The 26,772-nt window shown below is 42.9% G+C and overlaps 1 protein-coding gene across 2 annotated transcripts in view; it reads left to right on the top strand.

The window, feature by feature from the left end:
- SLC35F3 (solute carrier family 35 member F3) overlaps positions 1–26,772 on the top strand; it is a 321,601-nt gene that overhangs the window by 111,639 nt on the left and 183,190 nt on the right. The window lies entirely within an intron of this gene.

The following is a 26,772-nucleotide window of genomic DNA, read 5'->3' as shown; positions in this document are numbered from 1 at the left end:
CACGTTAGCTAAGGCCGGCGCTCACTCTCCACCAGCTCTCTGCAAGCAGTGGACCACCCAGGCGGCAGGCGGGCAGGGCAGCAGTTTCCTGTGCACAGACCTGCAGTCATGTGCATTCAGCTGTCAGGTCAGACTCCCAGGAGGACTGGTCAAGCTGGGGTCTCCTCTGTCTCATTTCCTGCAGTGGGAACTTGCCTTTGCCTCTTGGAGCTGAGTCTTTGCCCAGAATTTGGTTCTGTCTGTTAATAGAAGCAACTTCCACTTGAGAGAAGTATTAGAAGCCTATTATTATTTTTTTAATTAATTAATTAATTAATTAATTTTTGGCTGCGTTGGGTCTTTGTTGCTGCACACGGGCTTTCTCTAGTTGCGGCAAGCGGGGGCTACTCTTCGTTGCGGTGCGCAGGCTTCTCACTGCAGTGGCTTCTCTTGTTGCAGAGCACGGGCTCTAGGCACGTGGGCTCAGTAGTTGAGGCTCACGGGCTTCAGTAGTTGTGGTGCGTGGGCTTCAGTAGTTGTGGCACATGGGCTCAGTAGTTGTGGCATGCGGGCCTCAGTAGTTGTGGCTCGTGGGCTCAGTAGTTGTGGCACACGGGCTTAGTTGCTCCGCGGCATGTGGGATCTTCCCAGACCAGGGCTTGAACCCGTGTCCCTTGCATTGGCAGACGGATTCTTAACCACTGCGCCACCAGGGAAGCCCCCTAGAAGCCTATTATTTTTAAGACAAATGAAAGAGTCTATGCTCATCCCTCCTCTGCCTCCATTTTTGGAGGGAGGCCAGCTAAATGATAGTCAGCTTCAGAATCCAACTGGAACTGGTAGGAAATTGATTTGCCTTTTAAATCCTCTTAAGTCCATGCTTCACGCAGTGATTTGAAGCTGGGCCTCAGATGGTAGAAGCACCAAGTGCTCATGGCTAAGTTTCTTAAGCCTGCTCTGCATCAGAGGAAAGATGCCCTGCTATCAGAGAGGCTGTTTGGGTGCTACAGGCAATTCTCAGTTGATGCCTGATTGTGTTGGTAGTTTCCATAGAGACAGCATGTAACTGATGGTCGTTTCCGGGGACAGCACTACCTAACCCTTGGAGGAACTGTGCACTGATCTAGAGCCCCAGGGTTTGAGGGCCACTAATTTCCAAATGCCTCTCTGTTTCATCCGTTTCTGAATCTCATGGCAGCATGGGAGCTGGGGGTGATGGAGCCTCAGGGAGGCTTGGTGGTGAAACCGAGTGGGACCCTGTGGAGCTCCTGGGCACAGATGCCTTTTCCGTGTCCCCTGTTTCTTGTTTGTAGGGAATAGACTCCAGCCTCCGTGACCTTCCCTGAGTCCCAAGGGCAGGTTCAAACAGTTGCTAATCAGGGAAGGGAGGGGATGCAGAGACAAGGGAAGAGCAGTCAAGAAACAACAGTGCAGCCTTGGGGCAGGGTCCTGGTTCCCCGTCAAGGGATATACGTAACAATAGCTTTGAGCTCTTTATAGAACTAAAACCCAATGGAGGATGTCAGCATTCTTCATTCCAGAGAAGCTGCCTGAGGCCAGATTAGAGGAACCAGAGAAGCTCATCAAGAGATTACCTGAGACCAGATTAAAGGAGTGCAGGCCCTGCCCATGCCCTGATCTTATCAGCAAGCCCACCCTTGGACTGTCGCTATAAAAATTCCTCACCAAATCCCCCCCGGGTTGGGACACACAGTTTTGAGGGCACGAGCTCCCTGTGTCCCCCTTTGCCTGACAAAGCAATAAAGGAATTCTTTTCTACTTCACCAGAACTCTGTCTCTGAGATTTGATCTGACACAGGTGCACAGAGGCCATGTTTTCGGCAATATCAGGGACTCTGGCTTAAAATGGCAGGAGGGTGAACAGCTCTTTCACTCTATCTATCTACGTGGATATACATACCTACACATTTATGTACCCGTATGTATCTCCATACATACATGAAATTCAAGACAGGGAAGAAATATGCCTGTTTACCTGTTACACTAACTGGTCAGAAGGCCATTGCTGGTGTTACAACTTCCTTCTCACACTGTACGTCATGACCTTTACCCTCAGCCAGGTACTTGGCTGGTTGGGGTGTTTTATCTGGTGGCGTATCTTAAACCTTCATTCTTGAAAGGCCTAAATTGTCAGTGGTGCTGCCTTTTTCAGGTTGCTATCATTTTCCATGAATTTTACTATTGAACCTGAAATTACCCCCAGAGAAGGGAGCAAACCAGCTAAGCTTAGGAAACTCTAGCAAGATTGCAGGAAAGCACCAAGGGCCCACATGAAGTTAATGGTCATTCACTTCAAGCAGACCAGCCAGTATGGCCGTGTGCTGTGTGATTAACCGGATTAGGGCTTTTGCTTGGTGAGTATGAAGGTGGGACTATATCTAAGAACACATACATATGATGACGAGCCATGTGGTCCAAGCTGGATGAGGGGAGGGCAGGCGTGAAAAGGGAACAGAGTGTGAATTAGTTAAGACTGATGGACTCAAAGCCAAGGGAAGTGATGTGACTTGACGTGTGTTATTCTGCAGGTGACCTGCACTCCTTATAAGTCCGTACTAGTTATTTGGAGACCATATGAATTTCTTAGGCACGCTTTATTTAAATGAGAGAGGATTTGATGTGTCACAACGTGGGAATCAGTATTCTGAAGGGCAACAAGGTGTCATAAGTTGATAAGGACTTCCCTGGAGCCCAGCTGCCTGGAGGCCAGTGATAGATCTGCCACTTACTCACTGGAGGAATTTGGCAGGTCGTTCAGCTTCTCTGTGCTTCAGTCTTCTTATCTGTGAAATGGGAATAGTAGCAGTAACTCTTATAGGGAGGTGGTGAGGACGAAGGAGTTCATGGGTGTAAAGCACTTAGAAATGTGCTTGGGACGTCACGAATACTCAGGAAGTATTAGCTATCACTCTTGTAGTCACAGGATACTTTGATACCGTGTAATGAGGGAGTAGATTTAGTCCTCGTGTGTGGAACAAAGCTGATGTCCAGTAACTGTTGGATGACCAAAGGAACGAACAGGGAAACATCCGAGCGGAATGTAAAATGGAAACGTTTTGCACCTTTGAGTTGATGTGAATGTGTTATCACAAACCTGACTTAGAAATAGTCACTAAGTTCACAGCCCAGAGCATCCTACAACTCTATTAACAGAGTTAATACAAAGAAAGTTCTTAGAGTGTCAGTGTGCTTTGAAGGACAATTGCTTTCTGTAATACACAGCAGTCGTAGGACATGAAGACCCAGTGTATTCTAAATGATTGGGTGTGTGGACCTTACTTCTTAATTAAGTAAATATAAACTAGGTTTCGTGGTGTTCATAAAACATGACATCTAAATAACACTCAAAAGAAGAGAAAGAAACAAAATGAGAACAAGTGAATGGCATTATCACCACCATCGCACGCTAGCTTTCCCTAAACAACAATTATCTTTGGGTCACAGTTCCGAATAAAACCTTCCTGGGAAAGAACCAGACCTTCTCAGATACTTGACTTCTTCCTGCGGCACCCCTCAAAGAAAGCAGCCCCTCCGCCTCTGCTGCAACATCTCCAATAACAGTTACAATGGATATCATTATGTATATGCACCCACGGTACCCTCTCATTTTCTGTATGTTGTTCCTCAAGGGGTATTTTTGTGTGAAACCCACTCTGAAAAGTAAAAGGGCTCCCAGGAAGCTGGTGTCGCCTAATAGATAATTAAAGAGGATTGGTGAGTTCTCCCCTTTGGAATCCCTGGGAGATTTTGGTCAGTCCCTCTCTATATTTTTCAAGGAAATGTTCAGAACCTTCCCTAAATCTGTTTGTCGTTATAATGAATCCAAACAGTCCTGGAACAACTTGGTGCTCTAACTTGGAAATAAATAGAGTGAAAGTGTGGACACACATATGCACATTTCTGCTCTGTGGGAGGAAGACAAGAAGGGGGGGGGGAGGAAGAGGGGGTCCTTTTATCTCCGCCTGACACGATGAACTCAAAGTCAAATGCGGTCTTTCCAGGGAGCCCAAAATTGGTGCCTTGGATTATGGATGTGTTTCTTCCTCCAGAACATGTAACTTTTGCCAGAAAGGGCACTGCCTGGATGGGGCAGGGACCCGAGCTAAGCCGCTCTTTTATTCATGCCCTTTGTTACATATGCTCAGAGAGTTTTCTAGAGCCCTTCTTTGGTGGTGGCCAGCCTCATTAGCCTCCCCTCTTATCCCTCTTCCTTTCACCAACTATACTTCAACCTCTTGGGTCTTCTTTTAGTCCCCAGAACATGGGCAACTTCCCATCAGAAGGTCTCCACCCATACCTTGCCCTCTGCTGGGAATGCTTTTTAGTGTAACCTTTCCATCCCAGCTAAGCTAACTCCTCTTCCCCTGGCAGGGCTCAGAGAAGACATCCATCCCTGAGCCACCAAGGCAGTCAGGTACCCTTGGGACAGTCTCAGCCTCTGTACTTCCCCGCACCTCCCTGCAGTGGTCATTCATTTGGCAGTTGGGTGTGCCTTCCTTTGCACGCTCTGAGCTCCATGTGGACAGACAGCCTCCCTTTCTCACTCAGTAAATATTCTTATTTATTATTTATATAAATAAATATTATTTATATCTTATTTATTATTCAATGAATACTTCCTGTTGATTGCCTGTGTACAAGAAACATGCCGTCATGGTTTGGCCTCAGTGCATCTGAGAGTTGGATGGCACGGACGTTACAATAGACCCTCACCTGGCTGATGTCACGGTCATGCCACTTTCTCACCTACTACGGCTGTTGTTAGTCTCTACAAATTATAGTTAATTTGGGAAGTTAGCACACATGTTCTGTCCTTAGCAGAATTACTCTGAGTTTGTCTGGGTTGTTGTGAGGATTAAGTACGACAGTATAAGCTTCGGATGGTTCCTGGCACACGGTAAGTACTCAGTAAGTGTTGGTTATTTTCCTGAGCCCAGGAAGATCCTTATAGCCATCCTCCAGATCATTCTGTGCCCAAGAATTCTCAGGCGCAGTGGTTGGAGGCGGAAGCACTGTGATAAAATTTAGCAAACAAGTCAGGGCCCGTTGTCTTTCCACATCCTTCCAGAAATGTATTGGAAGGCCCGTCGGTCAAATCACGGCAGACGTTCTTCATCCTTCAGAGCCGATTAACTCTGGGCAAAACATTTGATTTTTGTTGTGGCAATACCTAGATAAGCTTAAAATTGGCCAAGTGCATTTTCTGCCTCGGATTCAAGAAGGCTAAAGCATAGATTGGAGGAGGTCCGTTCTGCTCAACAGAGAGGAGAATGCCTTAACCCCACGTGGGTTTTCACCGGAGGAGTGCGGGACTGCCATGCCACACGTAACTGCCGTGGAAGTTTCTGGGTCCAGCTTGCAGCCCTTCAGAAAGCATCAGTACCGAATCTGAAAAAGCACGGATACGTGTGCACGTATAATTGAATCACTTTGCTGTACACCTGAAACTAACACAACATTGTACATCAACTATACTCCAATATAAAATAAAAAGAAAAAAAGAAAGTATCAGTGCCAATAGTTATGTAGAATGAATTTATGACTCTTCCCTTCTTCGTGTGGGAGGAAAAGAGGAACCTCATAGCTTCTGTTTCCTGCGAGCTCTTCAGAAAAGAGATGCCCTGTCTGTCGAATAAAAGCTTGAGGTTTTAAAAAAAATTTTTTATTTATTTTTATTTTTAAAAAAAATTTTATTGAAATATAGTTGATTTACAATGTTGTGTTAATATAATGTTTATAATGTTGTATTAATATATATTCTTTTATTACATTCTCTTTCATTATAGGTTATTACAAGATTTTGAGTAGAGTTCCCTGTTGGTTATCTTTTATATAGAGTAGTGTGTATAAAAGCTTGCATTTTGAAGCCAGATCTGCCCTTGCATTCTTGGAAGCTTGAGAACAGGATCTCAGCCCAGATTCTTATCTGGCTCGGTTTTGTTTGGGAAGATTTGTCGTTATTGTTGCTGTTGTTTGTTTCTTATCTTGATTCCTTGTTTGGGAGAAGACAGAAAAGCAAGGTTAGGGATGTGTCTTGGATTGTCTGAGCAAGGAAGGGGATGGAAGGCCTTTTCCAGAAGAATCCAGCCTTATGCAAGATCCAGCCTTTCAGCACATGTGCTCATTTCCTAGTCTGTAAACTGTGGACATTACATCCTCCCCAGGGTGGATAAAAGATGAGTGAGTGAGTGAGGGCCTGGGCTCCGACATGTTTTGTTGCCTGGGAGGTGAGAATCAAACTGGGGTGAAAAACACCGAAACCCAAGATGTTGGCCCAGCTGTGACTGCTGCCTGTGACATAACATCTTCAGGTCCCTCCACGTCCCCTCTCATTCCGTCTGCAATTACACACCCCAGTAAACACACCCAAGAGTTACGCTGCTCAAGCAGCTGTCGGCTTTCCACACGAAGGTTCCAAACCGCAGCAGCTGAAGTCTGAACTTCTGAAAAAGTGTTTGGCAGGAGACACCCACAGATGGCTCAACAAGCTCATTTATCTGCTTGTAACTGAAACAGAAGCCAAACACATGGGAGAGAAGGAAGAGTGGACGGGGCAGAGCCTGGGAAATTCACTGATGGCAGTGTTATCTGCCTAAATCCACCTTGTGCAAAGTGACATGTCACTCTATACACGCATTCAAGTGCTTTGGGAAAATAAAAACAGACAGAATGTACATGTAAGATTAGACTCACTATAAATACACGGAAGTTGGAGGAGAAGGCACAAAAGATGAATGCAGCTTTCTGGGCAACATTTGTAACCCAGCCTTCTGGTTAATATGTGAGAGAAACAGCAGTGCGTTAAGGTTCAGCCTGCCTGTCCGTGTGTCCATGGAAAGGTGACTCAGGAAAGGATGTGCATTCATCTGCCTTGGTAACTTCTCACTCCCACCCCTTCTCAACGCTTCCCTGATGTTGCCTTGGCAATTCTATTTCATTATTATTCATGAGAGAAATACACTGCATCTCAGCATCTGCCTCTGATCACAGCTACATCTGGCCTTCAAGGCCACCCTCGGAGGCCAAGGATCGTAGAGCTTGTGGGTAGCGGGAGAGGTGGCCTGATCTTCAGGGCTGTACATAAGCAAAAGTTATCAAGGACCGTGTCTTCTGAGTGATGGGCTCTGTAACAGTTACTCACAAGCATCAGGAGGCTGGGTCATGGCCAACAGGTGTGTAGGTACAACATGGGATGTCCAACACCATAGCAGCAGACTTTACACTTGGGGAAGTTTTAGTAATAGCTCTTAGAATGATTCAAATCCAAGCTGAAATACTGAGTCCAGTTCTCTGTCTAGGCAAGACCCTCCGATCTGGGGCAGATTCCGCTTGCCCAATGGCTGTTCCCTCTTTGTTAACAGAAACATCCTGCTAGGCTGCATGATTGTTTCCAAATATGCACTGTCCTTCCTTTGGGAGAGGACTCCACTTCCCCGCTCATTGACGGCAGCTTGGCCGTGGACCTGCTGTAGCCAGTGAAGTGTGAGCAGGAGTGACGTGTGTCACTTCTGAACAGAAGCGATGAAGGCACGCATGTGGGCGACTACGTCACTTTTCCTCAGCCATGAGATCAGCAGCATTTCAGAGAGAGGAGTCCCACCAGCCGAGGTTACAGAATGAAGTCAACACGGAGCCCAGGCACAGCTGACCCACCAGAAACATGTAACTTGGAGGTTTTTTTTAGCTACTGACATTTGGCTGTAACCCTGCCTACCCCCGTAACTGGCACCGGACATGGACAACGTTGGCTTTGGTTCTGGGAAGTGGATACAGAGGGAACTGTAAGAAGGTGAAAGGATGACAACCTGTGTTGTGCAGTGGTGAAAAATTAGGGCAAGTTCTCACCTGAAATAACTTGGAAGGCAGATCACGTCCTTAACGTCTCTGTGGCTTTAGGCAAAAAGGTGGGAACACGGTGTTAATAGCAAATTTTCACTGCTCTTGGGTGTAGTTAGCAAAGTACAAGAAAGGAACGATAAGAAAAGGACGAACTGCTCTGTCTGCAAACAGGATTGAAAGGGAATAGAGTGCCCAGAAGTTCAGGGACGTGTACCATGAAATGATGCAACGGATAAATGGTCAGACTGCGTAGGCTTTCAAATGACAATGGCCAATTAAAAGTCAGCCTTGAGCTGAGGCCCACATCAATGATGTAGCCATGGTGCCCTTGGGTAAAACACCTGAATTCATCGAGATGACCTCTAGTAAATATATTCCTTTGAGCAAAATGGTTCAAGTGAAAGAGACTAAGGGCATGGCCGTGCCAGTCTCAGGGTACGATCCGTTATGTCTAGGGAGACTGTACATCTCAAAAAAAAAAAAAAAAAATGTAGGCATGGTGACCAGCGTGTGGTGGTGACTAAGAATCAAATTGGTATAATACAGGCAATGGAATACTACTGCTCAGCCATGAAAGAGTGAAATGATGCCATTTGCAGCAACATGGATGGACCTAGAGATGATCATACTAAGTGAAGTGACAGACACAGAAAGACAAATATCATATGATATCACTTATATGTGGAATCTAAAAAAAGGGTACAAATGAACTTATTTACAAAACAGAAAGAGAGTCACAGATGTAGAAAGCAAACTTACGGTTACCAAGGGGGAAAGCGGGGGAGGGATAAATTGGGAAATTTGGACTGACATATACGCACTACTATATATAAAATAGATAACTAATAAGGACCTACTGTAGAGCACAGGGAACTCTACTCAGTACTCTGTAATGACCTATATGGGAAAAGAATCTAAAAAAGAGTGGATATATGTATATGTATAACCGATTCACTTTGCTGTACAGCAGAAACTAACACAACAGTGTAAATCAACTATACTCCAATAAAAATTTTTTAAAAAGAATCAAATTGGTACAAATATGACTACGTGTTGAGAAAGTGACCCTGACCAATGAACCACCAGCCTGGACTATGGAGTTCGTGTCATTCCAAATTTAAAACAACCCTTGGGCAGGGCGTGATGTAAGTGTGACTGTGGCATAAGACACCCCTAATTTTCCCCCCTTCAACAACAAAAATTTGGCATCCATCCACAGACAGAAACGTTTGAGAGTCGTGGGACCCAGCATCATACGCCAAGGGGCCCAAGACGAATCTCGCCCACCAGAGCCCTGGGTGGTGGGCAGATGGACTTTGTTATGGGCTGTGGTCCCTGCAGGAGACTGTGAACCAGCTGCGGCCCCTCTGGGCTGTGGTCCAGGAGTGCCTGCAGAGCACTGAGTTGGGCGGTCACCAATGGACGAGTGAGCCTTTGTGCAAGCCCAGGTTTCCAGAGGAGAAGTTCCAGTACCTCACTGGAGGAAAAAAAAGAAGAAGAGTTTGGACACAGCGTGAATGTGCCAGCATCACCTCCCTCCCCAGGCAGCACACTTAGGGCTAAACAGGACAGCCTGTGATTCTCCTGTGGGAGGAAGGGAGAGCCAGTGAGTAAAGCCCAGCTCGCCCAGTTTGGCAGGATGCTGCCAGAGGGACTCATTTCTGTCTCTCACAGCATCCAGACTATTGAATTAGGAGCTCCGTGGCTGGGGAGAGGGAGGACGTTGGGAGAGCAGCATTTAAGATTCCTGGAGGGCAATAAAGGAAATGGTTCCTGCTGACAGCCTTCTGGGTTCCATCAGGAAGCCAGCTCATGAGCTGCGGGGAGAATCTCACCCACAGATCTCCCCAGCTGGCCTGTGCGCACCCCCAGCACACCATGTGCCAAGCCCACACCTCCCCACTTTGCAGCCCGGCTCCCTGTGTGAGGGCCCCAGGGCAGCGGCAAGAGTGAGCCCTCCTGGACCTGGAGCCCAGGCAGAAAGCTGGCGGAGTCCGCCCGCCAGGGAGAAGCCACAAACTTGAGTCACAGTGCCACCTTCAGGAGGACAAGGGAAAGGCGATCAGCAGCCCACCTGGTGCATTGTAGGAGGGAGAGAAGACCCTCAAGCTTACGAATTCTACCAGGAGAGGGAGCAGGAAGCTTGGAGCAGGTGTATGCGTACGCGGTCTGAGAAAGCCTCAGAATCTGTAGCAGGGCTGACAGAAGGTATTTTACCCTGAAGGCACTTAGAAATTAGACGAAGGTGACTGCTACCCCAAATATGAAAACAAGGGGACTTCCCTGGCGGGCCAGTGGCTAGGACTCTGGAGCTCTCACTGCCCAGGGCCTGGGTTCAGTCCCTGGTCGGGGAACTAAGATCCCGCGAGCCAAGTGGCGCAGACAATAAAAACAGCAACAAAATGAAAACAACAATGCAAAACTCCAAGGGCCATGAAAAACCAAGGCAATGTGACATCACCAAAAGATCACAGTAATCTTCCAGTAATGGAACCCAAAGACATGCAGGTCTGCAATTTACCCAATAAAGAATTTGAAATAGCTCTTTTAAGGAAACTCGGTGAGCTACAAGAAAACACAGAAAGACAATTCAATGAAATCAGGAAAACAATACACAATCAAAATGAGAAATTTAACAAAGAGGCGGTAATCAGAAAAAAGAACCAAACAGATTCCGGAGCTGAAGAATTCAGTGAATGAAGTGAAAAATGCAATAGAAAGAATCAACATTACAGTAGATTAAATAGAAGAAAACAGGTAGTGAGGTAGAGAATGGGAGCTTTGAAATAACCCTGTTTGAGGAGAAAGAAGAATGAAGAGGAGGGAAGAAAGCCCTCCTACGTGATCTATGAGACAATATTAAGAAAACCAATAACTAAATCATTGGAGTTCCAGAAGGAGAAGAGATGGAAAAGGGGATAGAGCACTTATTTAAAGAAATAATGGCTGGGTGCTTCCCAAACCCAGGAACAGGTTTGGAATTCCAGGTTCATGAAGCTAATAGATCATCCTATGATTTCAAACCAAAACAGTCTTTTCTAAGACACATTATAATAAAACCGTCAAAAATCAAAGACAAAGAGAATCCTAAAGGCGGTAATAGAAAAGATTATAATGTACAAAGAAACCCCTACTAGGCTATCAGCAGATTTCTCAGCAGAAACCTGAGAAGACCTGTTAGATCTCCCATTTTCCAGGAGAGAGTAAGGTGATATTTTCAAAGGGCTGAAAGAAAAAAATGGCAACCAAGAATACTCTATTCAGCAAAGTTATCTTTCAGAAATAAAGGATAAAGGCTTCTCAAACAAAAGCTGAAGGAATCCATCACCACTAGACCTGCCTTAAGAGAAATGCTAAATCAAAAAGGTACATGCACCCCTATGTTCATAGCAGCACTATTTACAATAGCCAAGACATGGAAACAACCTAAATGTTCATCAACAGAGGAATGGCTAAAGAAGATGTGGTACATACATACAAAGGAATACTACTCAGCTGTAAAAAAGAATGAAATAATGCCAATTGCAGCAACCTGGATGGACCTAGAGATGATCATACTAAGTGAAGTAAGTCAGAAAGAGAAAGACAAATATCATATGATACCACTTATATGTGGAATCTAAAAAGATGATACAAACGAACTTACTTACAAAACAGAAACAGACTCACAGACATAGAAAAGAAACTTATGGTTACCAAAGGGGAGAAGCAGGGGGAAGGATAAATAAGCAATTTGTGATTAAAAAATACACACTACTATATATAAAATATATAAACAATAAGGACCTACTGTATAGCACAAGGAACTATATTCAGTATCTTGTAATGAACTGTAATATAAAAGAATCTGAAAAAGAATATATATATGTATAACTGAATTACTTCACTAGACAGCAGAAATTAACACAACATTGTAAATCAACTATACTTCAATAAAATACATTTGAAAAAGAAAAGAAAAGGGAAAAAAGATCCTTTTTTAAAAATAGAGGAGACAATAAAATGAGGCTTCCAAGACATAGTGAGACATTTAGGGGGAGGCTGACCTTGTCTCTCTGTGTCCTGTGGAACCCCTGTCAGGATTCTGGGGGAATCGGTAGTCACTCACCCTTGCAGTGGGGCGGGGAGAGTTCAATGCAGGCCATCCTTTCTGCAGCACCTCGGGTCTCCTCCCATCCTTGCCGTGGCTGCCTTTATCTTCTACCCCCTATTTCCAAAAGAAATCGCAAACATCCACTCTTTTTAAAAAAAATTTATTTTATTGTAGTATAGTTGATTGACAACGCTGTATTAATTTCTTCTGTACAGCAAAGTGATTCATCTATCTATCTATCTATCTATCTATCTATCTATCTATCTATCTATCTATCTATCTATCCTTTCTTTTCTTATATTCTTTTCCAGTATGGTTTATCACAGGATATTGAATGTAGTTCCCCATGCTCTACAGTAGGACCTTGTTGTTTATCCATCCTATATATAATAGTTTGCATCTGCTAATCCCAAACTCCCAGTCCATCCCTCCCCCTCCCCCTCTCCCCCTTGGCGACCACAAGTCTGTGCTCTATGTCAGTGAGTCTGTTTCTGTTTCGTAGATAGGTTCATTTGTGCCAAATTTTAGATTCCACATGTAAGTGATATCATACGGTACCTGTTGTTCTCTTTCTGACTTACTTCACTTAGTATGATAATCTCTATCTAGGTCCATCCATGTTGCTGCAAATGGCATTATTTTTAGTTCTTTTTTATGGCTGAGTAGTATTCCATTGTATATATGTACCACATCTTCTTCGTTCATTCATCTGTTGATGGACATTTAGGTTGTTTCCATGTTTTGGCTATTGTGAATAGTGCTGCTGTGAACACTGGGGTGCGTGTATCTTTTTGAATTGTAGTTTTGTCCAGATATATGCCCAGGAGTGGGATTGCTGGATCATATGGTAATTCTGTTTTTAGTTTTTTTGAGGAACCTCCATACTGTTCTCCACAGTGGCCTCACCAATTTACATTCCCACCAACAGTGTAGGAGGGTTCCCTTTTCTCCACACCCTCTCCAGCATTAAACAACAACTCCTTTGCATTGTACTACTTGGGAATTCTACCCAGTTTTAGGGAGAAGTTTATAACTTGCCTTCTTAATGGCTGGTTCCAGGAATAATGATATCAAAATAAAGTTTCTCAGGGAAGCAAAGAAGTCTTACAGGCCTCTGCTGATTCCCACATGTATCCTCTCTGTTCAGCTACAGATGTAATTTTCATAGTCATCAAAATAAGCTCTGGGACTGAGGCCCAGGACACAAAAGAACTAGGATGGGACCAGTGAAAACCTCGGAGCCCTTCAGGAGAGCCCTTTAACATTTGCTTTTTGCTTGCCTTTCCAGGAAATTTGATTTTGGGGGAAAGCTCTGAATATACTTGCTACAGGTTGATATTTATGGTCTTTTATGATTAATGTTGAGAAAAGATGATAGAGGAGGAGGGAGCTGATATATGTAGATACAGTGTTGGAGGGTATCATTGGGATTAAAGATATTTAACTGTTCAATTATAATATACCCTGAAATGAAGTCTTTCTCTTTTCCTTGGCTTTATTAGTTCATGGCACATGGTGACATGTAAGATACTTCTCGCCAAAGCACGCAGGCTGATGCAGGTGTTCTCTTGCCCAGCTTATGCATTGATGCATTGGTAAATGTTTCACAACCAGATCTCCCGGAGTGGAGGGGGAGCTCTGCTTAGTACCATTTGTCAATTTCCATAGTGGCAATGCCGCCACCATAGATTATTTCAAACTTCCAGTGTGACGTCGCCAAATGTGTGTTTCAGAAAAGATGTACACAGTGGTCTCACGAACCAGCAGGAGTTAGCTTGAACACATCACTGCACACCATTAATAGATTTCTACTGTTATTTGGAAGGTTATAGTATGTGTCTTCATTGCTGATGGAAATATACTGAGTTTTTGCTTAAGTATGGAAAAAAACAAATTTGAAAATGTGCACTTGAATCACTTGAATTTCTGTGAAAGGCTTATAATTCTTTTTTTTTTTTAAGATTGCTTATTTGCTCCTTTAGATGTGAGAAAAGGAAAGTGAATAAAACTACATATTTAATGTGACTGATTTATCTTTAATTATAAACTGACATATTTAGGAGAGGTTCCGTTTTAATGGAGGACTCTTAGCTTAAGGGGAGAATTGCAAAATACTGTATGGTAGTTAAAATATTTGTGAGTCATGACTGATTTGGTTTTGTTATCCTACTTTGTACAGAACCATCAATCTCTCCTTGGGTTCATGGACACTTGACATTGAAAATGATGTCCTTGTTTATTGAGAATATAGATCTGATTGTTTTTAATCTTTTTTTTTTTTAATTCAGCCTCAGAACAAGAGATTTAAACACCTAGCAGAATTTTAGGTTGGCCTGAGAAGGAATGTCATTTCTTGGACATTTGGGGGAGAATTGGGAAGAGAAATTTTTCGTCATGTAAATGCAGACACAAGATGGTGCTAAAGGAATGTCTTTAAGCATGGTTCTCTTGTTTTAAAAGAGTATTTAGAAATGAGTAATTTTAAGATGTGATCTACGTGTCGGTGTGTGTGTGTGTTTTTCTTAAGGATCTTTAAAGAGGAGATTGGTACTGAGTTAATATAAAAATGTGGTGGAAAAGAATTCATAAAGTCTGTGAAATGAACAGATCAATGTGAGGAGGGCAAAAGGCTCTGCTTCTGTCCCCCGACTTCCCTTCCCTGCAAAGAAGCACATTCATCTTTCCTGCTATTGCTTGCAGTTGACTAAGAGCTCAGGTTGGTTTCTGCTCCAGGAAGGAAGCGTGTCAGAATCTCCCGGAAGGACCTTGATGTGCAAGGTTCTCTCTGCCTTTGGGAGGACTTCTTAGTCTGACCACCCATCCCATCTTTACTTGCTCATATCTCTGCCCCTTTTGCCCACTGCTGCCCATATGTCTGTTTATGTAGATGCCTCCACTTGAGGTGCTTTGGGAATTTGTGGTTTTCATTTCTGTCTCTCTTTGTCATCTGGTCCCTGTATGCATTTACATATGGGCTGCTCAGAGGACCAAAACTCCTGGCTGCTTTCTGATTGCCAACCCAAAGCCTTTCCCTGGGACTATTCTACTCCCATGTTTACCCTGTGCTTCGCTTTCAGTTTTGTCTCAGGGCTTAGGACCCCAATTTGTTGCCCTAAATTACAACCCATTTCTGAAGTCCAAATGATGGAGAATAAGGTAAACCCAAGATCTACTTACTAACCCCACTTTACAAGTCAAATTATTTTGAGATAATTTGAGACTTAGAAGAGAAGTTACAAAAATAGTAAAGTAATTTCCATATATTCTCAGATTCTCGAGATATTAATAACTTACCACAGTTGCTTCATTATTCTCCCTCTTTTCCGAACCATTGGAGAATCAGATACGGTTATATTACTCCTTATCCTTTACCTCTGAACACCTCGAGTGTATTTCCTAAAAAAACAAGGACATTCTCTTATATAATCATAATACTTTTATCAACGTCAGGGAACACTGATGCAATATATTCCCTAATCTACCTACCTGATCAAATTTCACCAACCATCCTATTAGTGTCCTTCATAGGAAAGGAAAAAAAATGTTTTGTCTGGTCCAGCATCTGATTCAGAACACATATTGCATTAGCTGTCACATCTCTTTAATCTCCTCTAAGATGAAACGGTTTCTCTGTCTTTGTTTGTCACGGCCTTGACATTTTTGAAGAGGCCATTTCTTGTTTTGTTGTGTTTTTTATTGAAGTATAGTTGATTTACAATGTTGTGTTAGTTTCAGGTGTACAGCAAAGTGATTCAGTTATACATATTCTTTTCCATTATAGGTTATTAAAACATACTGAATATAGTTCCCTGTGTTATACAGTAGTTCCTTGTTGTTTATCTCTTTTATATATAGTAGTGTGTTATCTGTTAATCCCAAGAGAGGCCATTTTTTTAAAAAACATCTTTATTGGAGTATAATTGCTTTACAATGCTGTGTTAGTTTCTGCTGTATAACAAAGTGAATCAGCTGTATGTATACATATATCCCCATATCCCCTCCCTCTTGCGTCTCCCTCCCACCTTCCCTATCCCACCCCTCTAGGTGGTCACAAAGCACCGAGCTGATCTCCTGTGCTATGCGGCTGCTTCCCACTAGCTATCTATTTTACATTTGGTAGTGTATATATGTCAGTGCTACTCTCTCACTTCATCCCAGCTTACCTTTCCCATCCTTGTGTCCTCAAGTCCATTCTCTACATCTGCGTCTTTATTCCTGTCCTGCCCCTAGGTTCTTGAGAACCTTTTTCTTTTTTAGATTCCATATATATGTGTTAGCATATGGTATTTGTTTTTCTCTTTCTGACTTACTTCAGTCTATATGACAGACTCTAGGTCCACCCACCTCACTACAAATAACTCAGTTTCGTTTCTTTTTATGGCTGAGTAATATTCCATTGTATATATGTGCCACATCTTCTTTATCCATTCATCTGTCGATGGAAACTTAGGTTGCTTCCATGTCCTGGCTATGGTAAATAGAGCTGCAGTGAACATTTTGGTACATGACTCTTTTTGAATTATGGTTTTCTCAGGGTATATGCCCAGTAGTGGGATTGCTGGGTTGTATGGTAGTTCTGTTTTTAGTTTTTTAAGGAACCTCCATACTGTTCTCCATAGTGGCTATATCAGTTCATGTTCCCACCAACAGTGCAAGAGGGTTCCCTTTTCTCCACACCCTCTCCAGCATTTATTATTTGTAGACTTTTTGATGATGGCCATTCTGACTGGAGTGAGGTGATACCTCATTGTAGTTTTGATTTGCACTTCTCCAATGATTAGTGATGTTGAGCATCCTTTCATGTTTTTGTTGGCAATTTGTGTATCTTCTTTGGAGAAATGTCTATTTAGGTCTTCTGACCATTTTTGGATTGGGTTGTTTGTTTTTTTGATATTGAGCTGCATGAGTTGCTGTATATTTTGGAGGTTAATCCTTTGTCAGTTGCTTCGTTTGCAAATATTTTCTCCCACTCTGAGGGCTATCTTTTTGTCTTGTTTATGGTTTCCTTTGCTGTGCAAAAGCTTTTAAGTTTCATTAGGTCCCATTTGTTTATTTTTGGTTTTATTTCCATTTCTCTAGGAGGTGGGTCATAAAGGATCTTGCTGTGATTTATGTCATAGAGCGTTCTGCCTATGTTTTCCTCTAAGAGTTTTATAGTGTCTGGCCTTACATTTAGGTCTTTAATCCATTTTGAGTTTATTTTTGTGTATGGTGTTAGGACGTGTTCTAATTTCATTCTTTTCCATGTAGCTGTCCAGTTTTCCCAGCACCAATTATTGAAGGGGCTGTCTTTTCTCCATTGTATACTCTTGCCTCCTTTATCAAAAATAAGATGACCATATGTGCGTGGGTTTACCTCTGGGTTTTCTATCCTGTTCCATTGATCTATATTTCTGTTTTTGTGCCAGTACCATATTGTCTTGATTACTGTAGCTTTGTAGTATAGTCTGAAATCAGGGAGCCTGATTCCTCCAGCTCCATTTTTCTTTCTCAAGATTGCTTTGGCTATTCAGGGTCTTTTGTGTTTCCATACAAATTGTGCAATTTTTTGTTCTAGTTCTGTGAAAAGTACCATTGGAAGTTTGATAGGAATTGCATTGAATCTGTAGATTGTTTTGGGTAGTAGAGTCATTTTCATAATGTTGATTCTTCCAATCCAAGAACATGGTATCTCTCTCCATTTGTTTGTATCATCTTTAATATCTTTCATCAATGTCTTATAGTTTTCTGCATACAGGTCTTTTGTTTCCTTAGGTAGGCTTATTCCTAGGTATTTTATTCTTTTTGTTGCAATGGTAAATGGGAGTGTTTCCTTAATTTCTCTTTCAGATTTTTTGTTGTTAGAATATAGGAATGCAAGAGATTTCTGTGAATTAATTTTGTATCCTGCTACTTTACCAAATTCATTGATTAGCTCTAGTAGTTTTCTGGTAGCATATTTAGGATTCTCTATGTATAGTAGCATGTCATCTGCAAACAGTGACAGTTTTACTTCTTCTTTTCTGATTTGGATTCCTTTTATTTCTTTTTCTTCTCTGATTGCTGTGGCTAAAACTTCCAAAACTATGTTGAATAATAGTGGTGAGAGTAGGCAACCTTGTCTTGTTCCTGATCTTAGAGGAAATGGTTTCAGTTTTTCACCATTGAGAATGATGTTGACTGTGGGTTTGTCATATATGACCTTTATTATGTTGAGGTAAGTTCCCTCTATGCCTACTTTCTGGAGAGTTATTATCATAAATCGGTGTTGAATTTTGTCGAAAGCTTTCTCTGCATCTATTGAGACGATCATATGGTTTTTATCCTTCAATTTGTTAATATGGTGTATCACATTGATTGATTTGTGTATATTGAAGAATCCTTGCATTCCTGGGGTAAACTCCACTTGATCATGGTGTATGATCCTTTTAATGTGCTGTTGGATTCTGTTTGCTAGTATTTTGTTGAGGATTTTTGCATCTATGTTCATCAGTGATATTGGCCTGTAGTTTTCTTTTTTTGTGACATCTTCGTCTGGATTTGGTATCAGGGTGATGGTGGCCTCGTAGAATGAGTTTGGGAATGTTCCTCCCTCTGCTATATTTTGGAGGAGTTTGAGAAGGATAGGTGTTAGCTTTTCTCTAAATGTTTGATAGCATTCACCTGTGAAGCCATCTGGTCCTGGGCTTTTGTTTGTTGGAAGATTTTTAATCAGTTTCAATTTCAGTGCTTGTGATTGGTCTGTTTATATTTTCTATTTCTTCCTGGTTCAGTCTTGGAAGGTTGTGCTTTTCTAAGAATTTGTCCATTTCTACCAGGTTGTCCATTTTATTGACATATAGTTGCTTGTAGTAATCTCTCATGATCCTTTGTATTTCTGCAGTGTCAGTTGTTACTTCTCCTTTTTCATTTCAAATTCTGTTGATTTGAGTCTTCTCCCTTTTTTTCTTGATGAGTCTGGCTAATGGTTTATCAATTTTGTTTATCTCCTCAAAGAACCAGCTTTTAGTTTTATTGATTTTTGCTATTGTTTCCATTATTTCTTTTTCATTTATTTCTGATCTGATCTTTATGATTTCTTGCCTTCTGCTAACTTTGGGTTTTTTTTTGTTCTTCTTTCTCTAATTGCTTTAGGTGTAAGGTTAGGTTGCTTATTTGAGGCCATGTGTTTTTGTAGAATGTCTCTCAACTTGGTTTGACTGATATTTCCTCTTTATCAGATGCAGGCCATGCATTTTTGTCAGAACCACGACAGAAGTGATACTGTGTCCTTCTCAGTGCATCCTATCAGGAGGCCCATGATGTCACCGCTGCTGATGTTAATGTCAGTCCCTCAGTTAAGGTGGTATCTACAGGTCTCTCCAGTATAAAGTTACTTTTTATTACCTTTGTAATTAATAGCTATGTTATAGAAAGACACCTGGAGACTAAATTAATATCGTGTTTGTCATTACTCTTTTCCCATTTATGATTCATGTTTGAAACTAGTATTATGATGGTCTTTGCCAAACAGTGATTTTGTTTTTTTAATTCCATCATTCCTTCTACACTTATTGACTGGCTTTCTACTTTAAGGAAAAGCTTTCCCTTCTCCTCAATTTATTTATTTGTTTGTTTATATCAATAAGGGTTCATGTATTCTTATTTTAAATTTTTACTGGAATATAGCTGCTTTACAATGTTGAGTTAGTTTCTGCTGTACAGCAAAATGAATCAGCTATGTGTATACATATAGCCTCTCTTGTCACCACAGAGCATTGGGTAGAGTTCCCTGTGCTATACAGTAGGTTGTCATTAGTTTCTGTTTTGTACATAGTAGTGTATATATGTCAATCCCAATCTCCCAATTCATCCCACCCCTCCTTTCTCCCCTTGGTGTCCTTACATTTGTTCTCTCCATCTGTATGTGGACCTGTTGCTATTATTATTTCTTCTAATGCTTACACTGTCCCAGTTTGCCCAGTGAAGTTTGCCTTGAAGCTGGATGTTGTATCCTTTTGACAGGTTTGAATCATTCATTGATCAGCTATTTACTTTGTACCGCCACAAGAAATCCAGGTTTATCTTGTACTTTCTCAGCCTCAGCCCTGGAACCAGCCATTTTTCCAAGGAGTCCTGGCTCATTTTGTGGAGGATGGTCTTTAGTAAACAGAGATCTAGACTCTACTGGAATTATCTCAGGATAGATTGTTTTTTTATTACCTGTCTTTATTCTTGTCACCAAAAGCAAAGCAAATTCAGTAAAAGAAAGTTCATTAATATCTTTCCCTGGCTCCATCTATGTATTCCAAGCTCTAAAATTTCTGGGTTCCTCAAAATATGGAGACTAAGTGTTGCTTTGTTGGGCTCACCTCTGCTCCCAGGACCCTGGGCATGATTTTCAACTCTGTGGGTTGAATTCAGATGTTGATTCCAGACAGCTCTGGTTTGAAGTGCTTTTGTGCACGTATCACCTCAGTGCAATAAACAAGAAACCACAGAAAACTGTGAGCTCTGCAGAAAGAACTCTAATCTACCTTTAAACCTAGAGTCCATTTCACTCTGCCAGGATGTTGTAAGACGTGGGATACCCAAACTATTGAAATTACTGGTTGACATTTTTGTGGGTTTGTTTCTTTCTTTTGTGGGTTTTTTTTTCCCCAGATAGAGTATCTAGTCTTCTAGAAGGTAAAACAGTCCTAATGTGTAACCACCACTTCTTGTGTCCTTATGCAGAAACTTGATACCCTGTAGATGCTAACTAACATCTTACCCTGATTCGGTGATGCCTGGGCCTGTGCTCGTCCTGATGCACTTCTGTCCCCCAGTTCTGCTGACACCGGGCGGGGACTGGGAACGCACATTTTGTGTAATGAGTTTATCACCCAATTTCCACCACCCCGATCTCAACCTTTTTGCCCATTCATGATCCTTTCACATTCTAGGGTCAGCAAAATAGGGCCAGAGACCCAAATTTGTCCCAAGGCCTGTTTTTGTATAAGAACTGGTTTTGTAGTTTCAAAGTGTGGGAGGAGGAAGAAGAAAAGGAGGAAGAGGGGGAGGAGAGAAGAAAGAAGAGGAAGGAGAGTCAGGGACAGAGACCAGAGGTGGCTCAGAAAACCTAAAATACTTCCTGTCTTTGTGATCCTCTCAGCATCAGTGTGAACAGCAGAAGGATTCTTAGTCTCATTTTAAAATTGAGGAAACTGAGGCTCCTGAAGGTCAAATGACTTGCCCAAGGTCACACACTGATGCTTGGAGGACCTGGTACCGGCTCTTCTGACTGAGAGCCCTTTAGATGTGTTAGTTTGCTTCTCCTTTAATGAGATGTGAACATTGTTTATTCTTCATTAGAGGAAGGTGACAGAAACAGAGCCCAGGAGGTCTGAGTGTATTGTCTGAATTATACTGTGTTGATTGGGCTTGGCTGCAAGGGTCAGAAGCCAGAGTTGGCAGGAGCTCAGGACCCCTCTGGAAGCTTCTGCCTGGACAAGGCACGTGTTATCTCCACACACGTCAGCTGTGGCACCCCTGACTGAGCTCAGAGCACTGGGGGGGTATCTACTCCCCCCACAGGATCTGCAGAAACCACATGGCAGAGCTAGGGTTTAGGAAGGGACATGCGTACCGTGCACAGTAATACAACCTACCCGCCCCACAAATCCTCTGCTGCCCAGACCTTGGACTCTAATCCAGTACCCTTTTCATAACCCCACAGTGATGCAATTTTTTATTTCAAAGTGTTCCTTAAAACAAAATCTCTTAACTGCCACAAAGTCATGAAGGTACCAGGGATGGAAAAATCAAGTTAATCACGAAAAAGTCTGACTCGCGGCCACCTGTAGCTAATTCGTTATGAAAATGTTGAGAATAACGTGATGGGTCAGCCGTGGTGTAGAAATGTCCCATGTTTATCAGCAGCGTTACAAAAGCTCTGGTGCAGGGGAGTGGGTCCTTTCTGTGTCCTATGCTGAGCTGAAGGGGAAATGAAGCCCTGTTACTTCCTATGTGAGCCTGGCATCTAATCATTAGATAATCTCTGAGGTGCAAGTCAGAGCCACAGGGATGAGGAAGAAAGATTACTTTCTCGGTGCAGAGTAAATGGAATGTATTTTTAAAGAGAAACCTGGAGATGTCAGATGCTTAGTAAAGCTTAATAGTAATTAAAGTATTAATCATTAAAATAGTTTAAGATTGACTTTAACGTTAATGCCTACAGTAGTTAAGAATTTTGCAGGTTGGTCAAAAGCATTCATAGGCCGTCATGATCCATCAGAGAGCCTTTGCATAGGATCAGGTAACCTCTTTCTCTGTTAATAAGTCGTATGCCTCACGTCATGCTCATCAGAGATGAGAGGCACTATTTTAGCATACAGACAAATGGCTGTACCAGTATTTCAGTAATGATTTTGGAAAATCTGGCTTCAAATGGCCTCCTATTTGGAGCCACTTGGGCACCTTGGGTGGACGCCATGTTAGCACACATAGTACCGAGCATTGACGTCTCGTCCAGAGCTGTTTGCATTGACGTCCCCTCTATCCGTGGAGGGGAATTAGGAAAAGCAAAGTGATAATGTGAGAGAGAACCTGAAAGCCTATCTTTGGATCTCCAAATCTGGGTCAAAGGGGGTCAGCCTACCTTAGCCTGGTGTGCAGCTCGTATTTGTACAGCTGTGATTTAAAAGAGCATTTGGTTTAAGACACCAGTTCTTCGTTTATGTGCCTTGGTGAATCGAATCAGCTTAGCAACCTGCTGGGTCCCAGTGATGGTTGGTCCCTTGGGGCTGGTCCCTCTGATGTGCCCCCTGCAGGAAGCCATCTATGAGTCTGACTTCCGGGACTTGATGATGTCACAGGGGACGGAGCCTGCAGCAGAGATGCAGTGTCATAGAGGGCGCGGAGTTTTCCTGTTAAGGGTCTTCAGTGCTCTTTATACCAACAACTTTGAATGCTTACTGGATACCAGCCACTGTACTAGGCACTGAGGATACAGAGACAAACAACGGAGCATCAGCGAGCTAGAAGCTGCCCGTGGAGCTGCTGGACAGTTCCCAAGCGCTTTCTAGGCCATCCAGCTGTCCTGGATGGGGCAGTAAAGAGAGCATTTTGTCCAAGACTCAGAGTTTATCACTACTAATCAAATGCCTTCCAACCAGTATTCCTGCTGAGCTTTCCCCACGGCTCCTGTTTGCACCCCTTTGAAGGTAAATAGGGAAGTCAGGCTTGGCTTTCTTCTTCCTCTTCCCCCACCAACCTGAGGACATGTTGCTCCCTAGAGGTTGAAATGAGTCCTGACCCTGCAGCACAGTCTACAGGTGAGAAAATAATGAAAACAAAGATGATGAAAACAGAGATCAGAGAGGATTACAGAGAAAGAATGAAGCTAAAGAAATTGTGAAAATGTAAAACAGATAGCTAGTGGGAAGCAGCCGCATAGCACAGGGAGATCAGCTCGGTGCTTTGTGACCACCTAGAGGGGTGGGATAGGGAGGGTGGGAGGGAGGGAGACGCAAGAGGGAAGAGATATGGGAACATATGTGTATGTATAACTGATTCACTTTGTTATAAAGCAGAAACTCACACACCATTGTAAAGCAATTATACTCCAATAAAGATGTTAAAAAAAAAAAAAAAAGAAATTGTGAATCCCGAAATTCATAGTTCTGGTGATGGGGATCGTGTGTGTGTGCAGGTATTAGATGTACTCAACTTTTCGCAGTTCTGTTTTGGTTCATAAGTGAACCCTTGGTGACTTCTAGGTGGCAATGCCCTGTGCCAGATTCTAGACATTGTACTTTATAGTCTATCCCTTCTACTGAGATTTGGATGGGGAATATCTCAGAAAATAACCCAGTGTGGCTCCTCTATGTCGCCTTGGATGGGTGGGATGTCTTAGAAAATAACCAAAAAAAAAAAGAAAGAAAATAACTGGTATGGCTCCTCTATGTCACATGACCATCCTGCCTTCCAGCCTGGATACAATAGCAAGTGTTGATGAGACCAGCACTGCTTTCCTTTTACAGCCTCGCACCTGACCTGACCACTTAGGTCCTTTCTCTTCCCTCTTATTATCCTGCTTGTGTCAGTCAAGGTCACCCAGTTTATGCTGCAGTGACAAATGACCCACAAATCTCAACAGTTAGTAACAATGTAGGTTTGTTTCTCACTTGAGCTGCACGTCCAATTTGGGCAGACTTAACTCAGTTCGCCATCATCTTAATTGCAGGACTACCTGTCACGTTTCAATGTCCGACCAATCAGATGAGTGCTCTTGACTTCATCTACTCAAGACGGGCACCCTCAGTCCCTTGACTGTGTCTGGTATCCGTGGAGGAAGGAGATATAACCCACCCCGTCTCCATCTCCATCTCTATCTTCTCCCATAACTCACAGCACCCCTTACACCAGCTACTCAGAACTCCTAGCTCCTCTGGGGACATAAAGGATGTGATTCAGGGTGTGGCCTCTGAAGTTACACGGCTGCGTCACCCTGGGCTTCTAAGTCAGCTGTTGAATGGGGATCATCGTGTCCACTTTTCAGGGTTGTGTGGCATCCAAGGGGTTTAGTGTATGATGAGCTTATGCCTGGCCGATGTGGTGCTCAGTAAATGGGGACTGTTGTTTCTGCTGCTGTGACTGGTTTTAATTATTACTGTTTTAGGTGGAACAGCTTTCAGATTCACCCTTCTCAACCCAAGCTGCTTCTTCCACCCTGAAGGCTTCTCTTTCCACCTCACCCACACTCAACTCAGCTCTGCCTGTTAAAGTCCTCCTTGCCTTTCTGCTTTAACTGAATTTTTAACGGACGTAACCATAAATTCACACGCAGTTGTAAGAAGTAACACAGAGAGACCCCATGTACCCTTTACCCAGTTTCCCCTGTGGTAACATCTTGCGAAACTACAGTCCAACCAGGAGATGGACATCGATACAATCCACTGATCTTAGTGTCAGCAGTCTCACTTGTACTTGTGTGGGTGTGTGCGTGCACGCATGCACGTGTGTGTTTAGTTCTGTATTATTTTATCACATATGTAGTTCGTGGTTCCACCAACTCAGTCAAGATACAGAATAAGAGCTCCATCACAAGGGTGCCTCATTGCCCTTGCATAAATGCACACCCCCCTTCCCACCACAGCACCCCTTCCCTAACCCATGGCGATCCCTCACCTCCTCCTCCATCTCTACAATTTTGTCATTTCAAAAATGCTTCATAGAGGGAACCATACAGGATGCAACCTTCTGGGATTGGCTTTTTTCTCTCAGCATAATTCCCGGGAGAATCGTCCAAGTTGTTGTGGGTATTCATACTTTGTTCCTTTTTATTGCTGCCTACTCATCTTTGAAGGCTTCATGACACCATCTCAGGGCCCCCGATTGGAATTAATCACTTGTTCTGTGCTCGCTTACCAACCTTGAATACTTCTCTGTGATTCAAAGCTATATAATAGCCAGGTTTTATATTTGCATAACTCTTCAGGGCTTTAAAGGTATTTCTGCACACCGTATTTCATATCATTTCCTATAAAAGCCTCTCTCGTGCCATTGTGCGCATCTTGATACAGAAGAGCTGTGCCCTCTCCTGGCTTTGTGAATGTCAAGGGCAGCCCCTCTCCTGGTGGGCCCCCAGTAACTGCTAATGGGGAGACTCTTTGAGACATATTTTGTATATGAAGCCGTCTCCTGGTATGATTCAAGAAGACTGAATAACCCTGTCATTTGGGTACAGCTGAAGGGGCAGATGTTCCTGGCTCTGTGTAGAAGAAAAATTGTAGAACAAGGAGATTTAAAAAAAAAAATAAGATGATGTCATAAATACACTGATTTAAAAGCCTCCTTTGGGGGATGATAGCTTAGGTGTTGTGATATGCAAGTATTACCATAGTAAAAGCAGAGTATTAAAAATATGATGCCCTAGGTTGTCTTTGAAGGGAATAAATTGAACACTGGTTTAGAGCAGAAGAGATTAGTAAGCGTGGCAGTGTTAGCATAAATCTGGAAAGATTATATGTTGCCTACGAATGCACTGGAAGTGTCAACATAAAAATATACTTAAACATCATGTATACATACATCACCCCTCACACACATACATTTAGGGCTGAGGTCCTCACAGGGCATGAGTCAGCTATGCCTGGTGATTTACAACATGCATTCGAGAACCATCTGTCCATTGCTCCATCCAGAGGACCAGGGCACATTCTGCAGGCCTGACATCAGGTTGGGGTCCCAAGAGGGCTCAGAGAGGTGAGATGGTTAACAGAAGTCAGCAGAGGCAAAGGGCAAGTGCCAGCCAGCTGTTTCCTCAAAGTGGCGAGAGCAAAACTGGAGAAAATGAATTGGCATCATGATCATAAAGAAGAGTCAAGTCTAGAAAGGTCAGGAAGGAAGTGTGTTCAGAAACACAGTAGGGGTCAGGAAGGAAGTGAGAAGATCCAAGAAACTTACTCTTCAGGGAGCAGTTGTGTCTGGGGTGCATCATGATTTCATTTCCAACTGTTGGGTGCAAATGCACAACAAGGCCATGTTCTACCCTTCACTCTCTCTTCACCTGGCTAAGGAGATTGGAAAGGCCAGCCCTGAAAGCCACGGTCATTGTGGATTGAGTTCTCCAGGATGAAGCTAGTCAGGGGAGAGGCACATCCTCGGGGTCTCCGGGGTGGAAGGTGCTGACTCCGAAAGTCAGGACCTTGGATGGTGGGATGAGGGTTGAGAATCAGGGTAGACTTAGCAGAGAGCTGGAGAAAAACTGCAGATGAACAAGAGCAGTGTTGGAGACACAGCTGAGAACCTACTTCAGTGGGGAACTATACGAAGAAGAGGTGATATTTGAGCTTAATTTTGAAAGATAAGTAGAGATCAAGTGGAAAGGGCATTCTAGA

The sequence above is a fragment of the Balaenoptera borealis genome (assembly GCF_965194805.1).
Source record: "Balaenoptera borealis genome assembly, chromosome: 10".
Classification (NCBI taxonomy): domain Eukaryota; kingdom Metazoa; phylum Chordata; class Mammalia; order Artiodactyla; family Balaenopteridae; genus Balaenoptera; species Balaenoptera borealis.
This window is presented reverse-complemented; position numbering and strand designations above follow the sequence as displayed.